Raw genomic sequence first — 13,577 nt, 5'->3', positions numbered from 1 at the left:
GTTCAAGACCAGCCTGACCAACATGGTGAAGCCCCATCTTAATATATATATATATATATATGTATATATATATATATACACACACACACACACATATATATATATATAGAGAGAGAGAGAGTGAGTTCAATCTTGATGTGCTTATTGCTAATTCTTTTAAAACATCCAAAACAGTAAAATTTCTCTCAAAATAAATTCAGCCAATTTCTCTGCAACACATAAACATATCTCTCACACACATTTTTCCTTAGGAAATATTCTTTCTTGAGCTTTCTGTCCCCTGCTTTGATCAAGTTTCAGTCTAGCTGTGTACAAGTCAAGATTTAAGGGCTTCTGGCCACCCTTATCCTGGGGTGACATCATCCTTGTGGACTGAATGTCAACCTCAAAATTCATATGTTAAAACCCTAACCCCTAATGTAACGATATTAGGAGGTGGGGCTTTGGGGAGGTGATTAAATCATGAAGGCACAGCCTTCTTGGATAGGATTAGTGGTCTTATACTATCTGGGATAGTGCCCAGAGAGCTCTTTCATCTCTTCTGCCATGTGTCAACACAGCAAAAAGCCATCATCTTGCTACGTGTGGTGGTGCATACCTGCTGTCTAGGAGTTAGAGCCCAGCTTTGGCAACATGGCAAGACCTTGCCTCTAAAAGAAAAAAAAAGAGAGAGAGAAAGAAAAGCACAGAAAAGAGAAAAAGATGGCTGTCTGTGAACCAGGAAGCAAGTCCTCACCAGATACTGAATATGCTGGTACCTTGATCTTGGACTTTCCAGCCTCCAGAACTGTGAGAAATAAATGTGTGTATAAATTATTGTTTATAAGCCACTTAGTCTATAGTACTTTTGTTACATAGGCCCAAACAAACTAAGACATGGAGATTCCTGAATAGCTTTGTTCCTTCCTTACATGTACATGTACTTATAATTATCAGCTAGGCATAGAAGACCAGCCTGAAAATTGTTTTTGTCAAATGTTAAAGGAATTGCTCCACTGTCCCTTAGCTTCCAGTGTTGCTGTCAAGAATGCCAATTCTATTCTTATTCCTAATCCAGGGATATGATCTATTCCTTTTCAGGAAGCTTTCAGCATCTTCTCGCTCGGTGTTCTGTAATTTTAAAATTTTAAAAAAAGAAATACCTAAAAATCAATCATCTAAGCTCCCATGTTAGGAAACTAGGGAAATAAGTGAAAGTTAACTGCAAAGTAAGCATAAGAAAATAAAGTTTAAAAAAATTAGAGCCCAAATCAATGAAATTGAAAGTAAAAATTAAGAGTTTGGGGAGCTGCTCCACTCACTCCTGTTTTCAAGGAGATGGATCTTACTTCCCCAGGGACTTGGCTGGGAAGGGCTCTCTAGCATCTGGGCCACACTGCAAAGGGTGGAGAATTTTGAGAGTTTACATATCAGGAAGAGTCTGTTACTTTTAAATTAACTTAATTGTCCTTTAGACTGTTTATTTTTGGATCAAGTCCTATGCCAGGGATTTTAACTGCACTTTTGAATGTGTTACCAAGGTTATGATGACCCTTGGATGCTATTTTTGGAAGAAGGAGGAATGGTGATAGTATGCAAAATCAATACTCAAAAGCCTGAGGAGCCTCTGGATTTTGACTTCTGCAGCACCAATGTTATTAATAAAATTGTTCTGCAGTCAGAGGGGCTCTGAAGCATTTCCCAAATTGGATGTGATGACTGAAGTCCTACGGATCATCATGTCTCCTGACAAGCATTATTTCAGGTTATCTACTTTTGGAAATTTAGGAAGTTCGCAACTTGACTTCCAAAGATTCTTATTTGATGCAAGAATTTCATTGTAATCAGACCCAGGTCAACAGATTTGATTTCTTTGCTGATACCCTTTACAAAGGCATTAGTCCTATCTTGTAAGGTTTCTATTCACATAAATGACAGGATTTCTTTCATTATAGCATATTATTAGAATGAAGAAGGGCAAATATGTTTTGTGGAATATTACTGTTGCCCTGATGAAGAAGTTTCTGAAACTGAGTCTTGAGTATGATGATTCATTGTGATATTTATGTGTATATTCATAAGTTGAGTTCTCATTCTGAGTATGAAAATCTTCATAATTTCTTATTGAATTTTCTATAGAGAAGATGCATGAAGAAGATAAGAGCAAGGCCGTTGTATCATAATAGTAATATATTTTGTTAACAAATGCTTTCATGAAGTCATAGATTATCTAGTATTAGACTATCCCTTGGCTCTGTCTTTTAAACTCAGAGGAATCATTTTGAGCCAAGATAAATAAGTTAGATGCTCTATTCCATTTAAGTAGAACATTTCAAGAATCTAAAGATCTAAAGTTTGTTGAAGTCCTATCAGAAATGTTCTTTTGTTTATTTACTATTAGAAAATGCAAAGGTATGTGGACATTGATGCCAGGGATCATTATATATTAAAGCAGTGGTTCTCTAAGTGCTGCACCAAGACTAACAGCATCAGAATCACCCAGGAACTTGTCAGGAACTCTGGGGGTGAGGCCTAAAATCTGTATTTTCACAAGCTCCTCCCAGGAAATTCTGATGGAAACCACTATTTAAAGATACTTTTTTAAAGTTAGGATTTAATTGCATTGAGGTGTTTGCTATTACCTGTGATTTCTTTGTAAAAGTTCTGAAATTGAGACATCACTAAACAAGTCTGAACAATTCTTTTTTTTTTTTCCCCATTTATTTATTTTATTGCGTTTTAGGTTTTGGAGTACATGTGAAGAACATGCAAGATTGTTGCATAGGTACACACGTGGCAGTGTGATTTGCTGCCTTCCTCCCCATCACCTACATCTGGCATCTCTCCCCTTGCTGTCTCTCCCCAGCTCCCTACCCCCCACCGTACCTCCCCTATTTCCCCCCAAATGACCCCAGTGTGTAGTGCTCCCCTCCCTGTGTCCATGTGTTCTCATTTGAACAATTCTTTATATGATGTATTTCTAAAGTATACCCTTTAAAGAAATCTATGGATAAGATAAAAAAGTCTTCAGAGTCATATATTTTCTCCTTATTCTTAAAACTGTTCAATGTGGTGCTTATTAGATACTTTTCATTTGCCCATAAACATTTCTTGACCAAATGCCCATCAATGATAGACTGGACAAAGAAAATGTGGCACATGTACACCATGGAATACTATGCAGCCATAAAAAAACGACGAGTTCATGTCCTTTGTAGAGACATGGATGAATCTAGAAACCATCATTCTCAGCAAACTGACACAAGAACAGAAAACCAAACCCCACATATTTTCGCTCATAGGTGGGTGATAAACAATGAGAGCACTTGGGCACAGGGAAGGGAACAACATTCACTGGGCCAGGTGCGGGGGTGGAGAGGAAGGGAGGATGGGGAGGGATAACACTGGGAGAAATGCCTGATGTCAGCAATGGTAGGGGGAAAGGCGGGCGGGGAGATAGCAAACCACCATGGCATATATGTACCTATGCAACAATCCTGCAGGATGAAGGATGTGCACATGTAACCCAGAGCCCAAAGTACAAAAAAAATCAATTAATTAAACAAAAAAGTTAGTGGTTTGTTATAAGACTAAACATACTCTTATTGTACAATATAGCAATTACATTCCTTAATACTGACCCAAAGTTGAAAAATTAGGTCCACATAAAAACGTGCACACAGATACTTATAGAAGGTTTATTCATAATTTCCAAAATTTGGAAGCAACCAACATGTTATTCAGTAGGTGAATGGATAAATTCAGATAAACGCAGACAATAGAATATGATATAGAGCTAAAAAGAAATGAGCCATCAAGCCACAGAAAACCATGGAGGAATCTTAAATGCGTATTACTAAAGAGGACAATCTGAAAAGGCCATATACTGTATGACTTCAACTATATGAATTTCCAGGAACAGCGAAACCATGGAGACAGTAAAAAGATTAGTGGTTTCCAGGATTTGTGGGGAGAGAGAGATGAGAGCACAAAGGATTTTAGGGCAGTGACACCACCCTGTATGATAGTGTGAGGATGGATACTCATTATACATTTGCCCAAACCCACAGAATGTACACCACCAAGTGAACCCTAATGTAAACTATGGAGACTGGGTGATAATGCTGGTTCCATGCAAGGTCCACCTGGTGGGAATGTTGATAATGAGGAGGCTGTGCATGTGTGAGGGAAAGGGGTATATGGGAAATCGCTGTACCTTCAGCTCAGTTTTATTGTGAACCTAAAACTGCTTTAAAAAAATTAAGTCTACTAAAAAAACAAAAAACCTAGAAAAAAATGCAAAATGACATGCTTTTGTGTGTGTTCTGTCTCATTCATCAAATTTGATATTTCTTTGATAATTTTCTTTTTTCTCCATTGACTCTTGTTTAAATGCTTCTTAGCTGGTTATTACTCATCCTGGAATCCTGGAATCAACCTGTATATGTCTTATCTTTGCTCTCCAATTTTTCCATTTCATTGTTTTCTAGGTATACTTTTGGAAAGAGCTCTTCAACTTTATCACTCTATTAGCTTTAAAGTGTTTCTGATATCACATTTAGAAAATATATTTATAAAATCTCTTCTGTTAATTTGTTCATTTTTTATAAGTATTAGCACTGCCTTTTTGTTTCATAGATGTAATGTCTTTTCTTATCTCTCTGATGACCGTATATATTTCTTCTTCTACCCTCTGCTTTGCCCTTGTTTAAGTTGCTTCTTCTGATTTCTTTTTTTTTTTTTTTTAAGTTGGAGGCTTTTCTGAATGTTATTTATATCTGTTTACTGATATTTAAGAAAGAAATGTGCACACATATCTACACACAAAAGTGACTTGAATTCTTTTTGTGTGGACCTGGTTTATTTATGAGTTAGTTTAATTATAGGATTAACAGGAAAGGGCCTGAGTCTGTGCATTGGAAAACTCAAAATGTCAGTTAACTGTGGGAGTTTTCCCCTCTTGGGCCAGTCACTGCAGTGGGATCCTCCAGTGTTCTGCTTATGGCATAACCCTGGCTATGAGTACTTTAGAGGTCAGGGAGGAAAGGGCTTGGAAATCCCACTTTCCTCTGTGAAACTGTTAATAAACCTCCTTTTTCAGCACAGTTGCCTCCTTTCCCTTCTGTGCCTTGTGTCACCCAGTCGGGTATCTCTCTGATTAAATTTCTTGGTAAAACAAAGCTCCCATCATGCACCTGACGCCAAAGCTGGGGGATGAGTACTTGTCGATCTGCCCCAGGTGGAGCAGTGTACCTGCTCCTCATTGAGACCAGTTCCCAGCCTAATCACTTAACTCACCTTTCACAGGACCTGAAGCCTCAAATCACTAAGCCTCTCCGGGGCTGGTGCTTGTCGGCTTCTCCCCCAGCAGGGAGCTTTCTCTCATTTACTCAGTAAGTTACCAAATTCATACACTTTACATCTTTTTAATTCTTATATTTTGCTATCTTTTTGGTGTTCTTTAGCCTTCTGTGATTCACTCATTCATGCATTCATTTATTCATTCAACAAACATTTTCTGAACACTTCCTTTGTGTCTGGCACTGTGTCAGATGAAGTGAATGTAGTCAGCTAAGACGCAGAAATCTTTTTCCTCATGTGCCTTACATTTTAAGAGCAAGAGCCAGATAACAGACAAACAAATAACATATACAGTATGTCAGATAGTGGTCAGTACCACATGTGGGAAAAAATAATGTGGGGAAGAGGTAAAGAACATGCTGGTCAGGGAAGCCCCACAGATAAGGTGATATTTGAGCCGACAGCTGGCAAAAGTTTAGAAATAGACCTTAGAGCAGAAAGTGACGGCAGTCCCGCAGCTCTGGGCTGATGACCTGAGCATGGCTAAGGTGCTTTTCCTCTGCTCCCATAGCATCTTGAACATGCTTTAATTATAACACTTAGCACCATGTGCTATTGCGATTATTAAATTACATGTCTGTTTCTATGACTTGGCAGAGCCGCTCAACATCTGGAACTTTGTCTTATTAACGATTATGTTCCCAGAAACTAATACATCCTATTAGATGTTCAGTGCATAATTGTTGATTCAATGAATGAGAAATGAAAAGTTCAAGTAAATTGCTGACCAGAATCAAGCCCTCAGGCTCTGAATTTAGGGTTAGGAGTCCGGGTTAGGAAGAAAGACTGTATATATGCTTTTGAGGCAAGCAGTTAGTGAGGGAATGAGGCACGATTACTTGCAGGTAGCTACAAGCAATAAAAATGGGGTCAAAAACTTTAGAGCAGAGGGACACGCCCCCTAGGAGACAGGAACTGTTACAACCGGCTGTGACAATGAACAGATTGCAGACTTCCTCCTTAGGCACGGATGAGAACGGAAGAAACTGGCCGCAACTGGTTAAATCCAAGATGGTTGAAAACTTGGTTAACTGCTGACCCTTAGCTTCATTATGCCCTTTAGTATCATAAAATTTCCATAACGAAACTTCCCACTCCCATCATGCACCTGACACCATAACAGTTCCGGATTAACTATCTTTAGTCAAGAAAACGGTGGCACCCTGATTCTGAGAATTGCTCACCCATTTTCCAGAAAACGCCTCCCCTTATTATAGAGTACTTTCTACCTTCATTGTGCTTATCCCTATATTATATGAACCGCATTGCCTGTGACTCATTCTTTGAGTGCCCACTCTCTTCCCTTGGGTGTATCCTTGCTTTTGCTCCTCGATAAAATGTCTACACTTTCACTTTGGTCTCATTTTCAGATTCTTTTGTGCTTTGATGACAAGAACCTGCACTGGCCTACTGGCAACACTTTTAGATGCCCTCCGAGATCAGTGTGCTTGTTTATACCAGAAAAATGTTATCTGGGCCAGACAACGGTGCACTTGCCTGTAATCTCAGCATTTTGGGAGGCCAAGGCAGGCAGATCACAAGATCAAGAGATCGAGACCATCCTGGCCAACATGGTGAAACCACGTCTCTACTAAAAATACAAACATTAGCTGGGTATGTCTACAGTCCCAGTTACTCGGGAGGCTGAGGCAGGCGAATCGCTTGAACCCGGGTGGTGGAGGTTGCAGTGAGCCAAGATCACGTCACTGCACTCCAGCCTGGCAACAGAGCAAGACTCCGTCTCAAAAGAAAATAAAAAAATAAAAATAAAAATAAAATGTCATCTGCTAGGCCCCTTAGTCACAAAGTGTACCAATAAGATCTGTGGTCATTTTTCACAGCTTTCTGACCACTTTCAGTTTCCAATCAGTGTAACTATGTGGGATGACTCAGCTACAAGTTGCTACAAGAATTTTCTTCTGTGGTTGCTAGAAAGAACCCAAACCAGCTCAGCCAATTAGAGCTCCAGTTGTCTCTCCAACCCGCGCTGGCCCTGGGAGTGAAAGGAAGTGTTTATTTGGTGTATGTGTGAAGCTGTTCAGAAGTTTCAGAGCCTTTGTCGCTTTGAAAGTCACCTAGATGATTTGGGCATGGTCTCCTAAGCCCCCTGCTAGTTAAGCTCTCTGAAGAGAAGGTGGCAGACCCGGTTTGCTGATCACACCAGGGATCAGGAGGTAAGCACCATGGAGGTACTGGGTTAGAGACAAGAGACTGAACCCTTTCTCCACCAAGAAAGACAGCTGAGGAAAGACCAGCCATGTTATGCACCCCTTTGAGAACTTGAACCTGCGAAAATGGACACCAGCTGTGAAAGGATGGGTTCGTTTGTTTTATTCACTTTAGCCATGTTCTCTGGTGTCTTTGAGCTGGTGTTCCTGAAGCTTCAGCTTCCATTGGGGTTTATCTATCAGCCTATTTGTAAGACTGATCTTTATGTCACATTCCCCTGGCTGGGCCCCGTACCTTCCCAGGCAGTGAACATTTTACTTGACGGAAGCCCCACATAGCACTTGGGAATTTCCCAGTAATGAATGCCTCTTCTCACACAGTGCAGGGCTTCATTTCCTGACCCCACAACCACCCACGAAGCCCCTGGTCTAGCCCCAGTGGGATGCTCTGGTGTGATTTCAACATCACTCTAGTTCTTCATCATCTGTTGCCCTGGTTTGCTCATCCCCGCCCAGAAAGCCTTTTCATTCCAACCTTGCACTTCTACCTCCCCTGTGTCCTCTTAATCTATTCTTTGATAAAACATTTTAAATAAGATATTCTCCTACCTTTTAATCTCAGTCTCAAATCCAGATTGTGACCTGCCATCCCATATGAAACTATTATTTGTCACCAAATATCATGACTAGATATCTACTACTATCACTTTTTTTTTTTTTTTTTTTTTGAGACAGAGTCTCGCTCTGTTGCCAGGCGCCAGGCTGGAGTACAGTGCCGTGATCTCGGCTCACTGCAACCTCCACCTCCTGGGTTCAAACAATTCTCCTGCCTCAGCCTCCCAAGTAGCTGGGACTACAGATGTGCGTCACCATGCCCAGCTAATTTTTATATTTAGTACAGATGGGGTTTCACTATTTTGGTCGGGATGGTCTCGATCTCTTGACCTCGTGATCTGCCTGCCTCGGCCTCCCAAAGTGCTGGGATTATGGGCATGAGCCACCACGCCCGGCATATTATCACTATTTATACTGATACCTAACCCTGGCCGAATGATTACTCTTTGCAAGGCTCTGTTGTAAGTTCGTGACTTACTTGAATGGAATTATCTTATTCCAACATTAATTATTTAATGTTGATAACATTTCCCCCATTTTGCAGTTAAGGATATGGACACTTTAGAAGGGTATAATTTACCAGATGTCACAAAACAGCTAGCAAATAGCAGAACCAGGATTGAAGTCTGTGTCTGGCAGAATAATTGTCAGCCTTGGGCAGCAAGTTAACACAGTTTGAAATCCCTGCAGTCCTGGCATGAAGAAGGTAGGCACTGTTCCTCCATTGCAGATGGCGCATAGGGGAAATGCTGGGTGGGCTTGCTTTGTTTCATAAGGTGTGTCTCAAAGAGGAATCATTCTCAGGTTTTACTTGCTTAAGAAATTTTCTTTTTGTTCTTCTATATCACCAATTTTTCCTCTCTCCCAGTTCATTCTCATCAGCATGAAATATTCTGTATTTTCTCCAATGTTAGAAAAGCAAGCGAACAAAAAGAAAACACTCTGTCAACTCCACCTCTCCTTCCAGCACTTACCACATTTCTCTGGACCTTTCTACCAAAAAGGTTGGCTTTACTTGCATGCTCCCTTTTTTGTCCACCCTTTTTCTGACCACTCAATTTACATGAGCAATTTTACTCCTCATTCCTGGCACCCCTCTGCTTTGCCTGTTTTGTTTTCCTTCACAGCACTTCTCAATCTTAATATATTTTGTATACTCAAGTTAAAATTTCTTCTGCACCATTCTCTATCAAAACTGCTATTATCAGTGTCACCAGTAACCCCTGATTGCTAATTCTATGTCTTTTCTGCAGTCCTCATCCTACCTAGCACGTTAGAAACACGTGGCACATTTTATCTTTTTATCTCCTTAAGAATTACCTTCTCAGCACCTTAACCACTGTTCTTCCTAGTTTTCTACCTGTCTCACCACTCATGCCCGTTCAGTCACCATGGCTGGTCAGTCTTCATCCCTCACACTGTCGATAATGGAATGGCCAGGGGCAAACTTTGGACTTCCTCTTTCTGCACTTCCTCCCTTGGTGAAATCGTTTATCTTTATGGCTTTTACTGTTACTACCTGTGTGCTAGTGATTCCCAAGCTCACATCTCTAGACTAGCACTCTCCTAAACTCCACCTGGGTATCTGAACTATGCACTTGAAGCTCTAGCAGGCATCACCAACTTAATATGTCCAAGTCCACATTCCTAACCTTCTCCCAGCACATTCCAAATATGCTCCTCTGACATCCACTTTGCAATATCAGTAGCATTTTGACTTTTTTCAGGTGTTTAGTCAAAAAAATCTAAGTATGTTTCTTTTCTTTTTTTTTTTTTTTTTTTTTTGAGATGGAGTTTTGCTCTTGTTGCCCAGGCTGGAGTGCAGTGGCACAATCTTGGCTCACTACAGCCTCCGCCTCCCAGGTTCAAGTGATTCTCCTGCCTCAGCCTCCCGAGTAGCTGGGATTACAGGCATGCACCACCATGCCTGGCTAATTTTGTATTTTAAGTAAAGATGGGGTTTCGCCATGTTGGACAGGCTGGTTTTGAACTCCTGACCTCAAGTGATCCACCCGCCTCGGCCTCCCAAAGTGCTGAGATTATAGCGGCGTGAGCCACCGCGCCCAGCCTAAGTGTGTTTCTTAGCTTCTCTTCGGCACTCCAGGTCCAGTCTATTAGGAAATTCTATTTCCTGTGAATTAAATGCATGTAATTTGAGTACAATCGCTTCTTCTATCTTCACTGCGACTCTGCTAGATGGATGTCTTCATCTCTCCCCTGCATTATTACAATAGCCTAACTGACCTTCTTGTTTTTCACCTTGTTGCAAAATATAAGTCATATCCTGCACTTCTCTGCTCAAAACTCTCTTATTTCATTCAAAGTTAGAGCAAGTTGCTGATGAGGCACTTCACAGTCGGGTCTAATTCTGTCTGACTTGACCTCCATCTTCTCTTTCCTCTTGCTCCTCCTCTCCAACCACACTGATTTTTCCAACTTAATTGAATGTTCTGATCACACCCTTGTCTGAGGCCCCCTTGCACTTTCTGTTCTCTCTTCCTAGAATCCCATTTGCTCCGATAAGCTGCCAGGCTTGCTTCCTTACTTTCTCATCCTCTGATTAAATGTTACCTTTTCAATTTCTGATCTTCACCTTTTCTGACCACTCTATTTAAATTAGCAATTTCATGCCCCATTTCTGGCACTCCTGCCTGCTCCTGCTTTATTTTCCTCCATAGTGCATGTGCACACACACACATAGTATTTATATGATATATATAAAATATACACAAGAGATTATATATACATATGTTTATTCTACTAGCAAAGTACCACTCACTTGTGCAAACCAAGGTCAATTCAGTAGGGAGAAAGGTTAAGAAGGGAGAAGAAAATGTCTGCATGGTTAGCATGCCTGTCACTCAAGCTATGGAAGTAAGAGAGAAGCCATGAGAGTAGACTTTTTTTTTTGTCCTCTTCTCATTTGTTTATCCACAGTATCAGTTACATATAAAGTGTTAAATATTTGTTAAATTAAAAATGAATACCCAGATTTATCTTCCAAGCTTGCAAATGAGAGAGAGAGAGAGAGAGAGAGAGAGAGAGTGTGTGTGTGTGTGTATGTGTGTGTCCCCAATAAGAGAATATTATTTAGCTGAATTGCCAGAGCCGAAGATTGATGTTAACCAGCAAACTCGAGTCCCCTTGGCTATTTCATTTCCTGTAATGCTGAACCCCACCAAATTTCTAAGCCAGTGGTGGCTATAGCAATGGAGTAACTATAAGCTAGCTCATGAGTCAGAGACTTGAATTTGTCTTGCTGCCACAGATCCAATAACATGCATGCTAGCTGTGCAGACATTTTCTCCTCCTTTCCCACCCTTCTCCCTGTTGAATTGACTTGGTTTAAAGAACTGAGTGCCCGTCTCTGCTTCCATACTGTACATTTCACCCTTCTGAGAATGGAATTCCCTAATCCTTAACTTGCTTGGCAGAGCCTTTGATTCTAACCCACTCACGGATTTCAATTCTCTGGATTTTTATTCTCCTATTAAAGGTCAGATGGCTTGAAGTGTGGCCCAGGTTTTCACTTGACTATGAGTTCTACATCCTGCTTAGAATCTTGGTTTAAATTATTATCTTCACCTGCCCTATTGGATTGTCTCAGTCACTGACATATTTTAAACCAAACACCTTTGGCCATGTCCCTTTGAATATCGTGTTCTGGAATTCAGACTTCCTCCAGAAGAACAGTCAGGGTTATTGTGAAGCTAAAAAACAGATGGCAGGCTGGGCTTGGTGGCTCATGCCTGTAATCCCAGCACTTTGGGAGACCGAGGCAGGCAAATCACAAGGTCCAGAGACATAAAACCATCCTGGCTAATACAGTGAAACCCCGCCTCTACTAAAAATTCAAAAAATTAGCTCGGCGTGGTAGTGGGTGCCTGTAATCCCACTACTCGGGAGGCTGAGGCAGAAGAATTGCTTGAACCCAGGAGGCAGAGGTTGCAGTGAACCAAGATCGCACACTGCACTCCAGCCTGGGCAACAGAGCAAGACTCCATCTCAAAAAAAAAAAAAAAACAACCAGATGACAGAGATGACAGTGAATTGGGGAAACAGGAAATAGGGAACCAGAATAATAGGACAGGTGATCAAAATGAGACTTGGGGGAGGGCATGATGAATTGGGCCAGTAACCAACTGGATACTTAGATACCTCTGTTCACTAGTCCTAATGCATCTTAAGCACAATGTATCAAAACTTCTCCCATGCATACTTCTTAGACTTTGATAAACTTATTTCTCTGTCTTTAGTTTCATGTACAACCTATTTAATTTTCCAGAGTAGAAACCTAAGATAATTAATGGTTTACTCTCTCTTTACCTTCAATTGTTAATCAGTGCCTGTGGGTCTAAGCACTCCTCTTCCTCTGTCATTTGTTTTTACACTCCTTAAGTCCCACGTATATACCCTGTAGACTCAAGATGCAAACATTATAAATATGAGTCATGTCAACAGCAATTTAGATGGGTGCTGGATAATATAGTTCCAGAAGGGAACTCGAGAGAGTACAAAACCCACACATCCTTGTTGGACCGTGCAGAAACCATGAAACTTTTTTTCCCTTGAGGGCAGCATGGCGCAGTAGGAAAGCATTACTTTTGAAATCAAACAGATGCAGGCTAATTCAGGCTCCTCCATTTACTGTCTGTGCATTCTTTTGCAAGTTATACTGTTTCTCTGATTCACAACTTCCTGGTTTGTAAAATGAAGAAAAAGTTATCTACATCAGGGCATTGTTGAATAGATTAGTTGATTGATTTATTCCAGAATAATCATTGAACCCATGCTCTGTGGCATTCTTCTCAATGCTGAAAATGCAGTAAGGAGCAAAAGAGACAAAGATCTTAGACAAAGATCCTTCTACTGAGGATAGTAGAAAAATTAAAAAATAATATGAATAAAGTATCTAGAATAAGTAGTAGGCAGGAAGGTATAAGCGCAAACCATATAAATCTAGCAAGAGATTTTCAAAGCAAAAAGAACAACAAATACAAATATCCTTGAAATGAGAGTGTCCCTAAAAGGGTTCAAGAATGTAATGAGGCCAGTGCGGCTAGATCAGATTGACAAGGAGATCACTAGTCCATAAGTCAGTGACATAGTGGTCTTAGACGGCACTAGTGGACATGTACAGCCAGTGCCTGTTTTAATGACCAATCCTTGTGCCATATAGTTTGTTAAATATATTTTAATACCACTCCTGATCATAGGTCTGATAATGACATAAAGTGTAGAAATTATCTAGCCTAGGGTCCAATACATGGTGAAGTGAATGAACTGCCAAGAGAGAGCAAGTTGATAGCTATAAAAAAATACAATTGTGCTGGGCGCGGTGGCTCACGCCTGTAATCCCAGCACTTTGGGAGGCCGAGGCGGGTGGATCACGAGGTCAAGAGATCGAGACCATCCTGGTCAACATGGTGAAACCCCGTCTCTACTAAAAATACA

At 40.7% G+C, this 13,577-nt stretch overlaps 1 protein-coding gene and 1 pseudogene across 2 annotated transcripts in view; both read left to right on the top strand.

Annotated features, from left to right (window-relative positions):
* The first annotated feature begins 1,464 nt into the window (after positions 1–1,464).
* Positions 1,465–2,332, top strand: LOC116538393 (annotated as a pseudogene).
* Positions 2,333–7,222: 4,890 nt separating this feature from the next.
* Positions 7,223–13,577, top strand: part of AIM2 (absent in melanoma 2) — a 26,020-nt gene continuing 19,665 nt past the window's right edge. The window contains exons 1-2 of one of the 2 annotated variants that reach the window (XM_032260769.1): positions 7,223–7,514; positions 8,668–8,829. The gene's annotated coding sequence lies outside the window, so the exon portion shown is untranslated. The remainder of the gene's footprint in view (positions 7,515–8,667; positions 8,830–13,577) is intronic. The other variant, XM_032260766.1, reaches the window with a different exon arrangement.

Source organism: Sapajus apella, unplaced genomic scaffold, assembly GCF_009761245.1.
Source record: "Sapajus apella isolate SASKATOON/1434 unplaced genomic scaffold, GSC_monkey_1.0 scaffold119, whole genome shotgun sequence".
Taxonomy (NCBI): domain Eukaryota; kingdom Metazoa; phylum Chordata; class Mammalia; order Primates; family Cebidae; genus Sapajus; species Sapajus apella.
The sequence above is the reverse complement of the archived record's forward strand: the minus strand, read 5'-3'. Positions and strand labels throughout refer to the sequence as shown.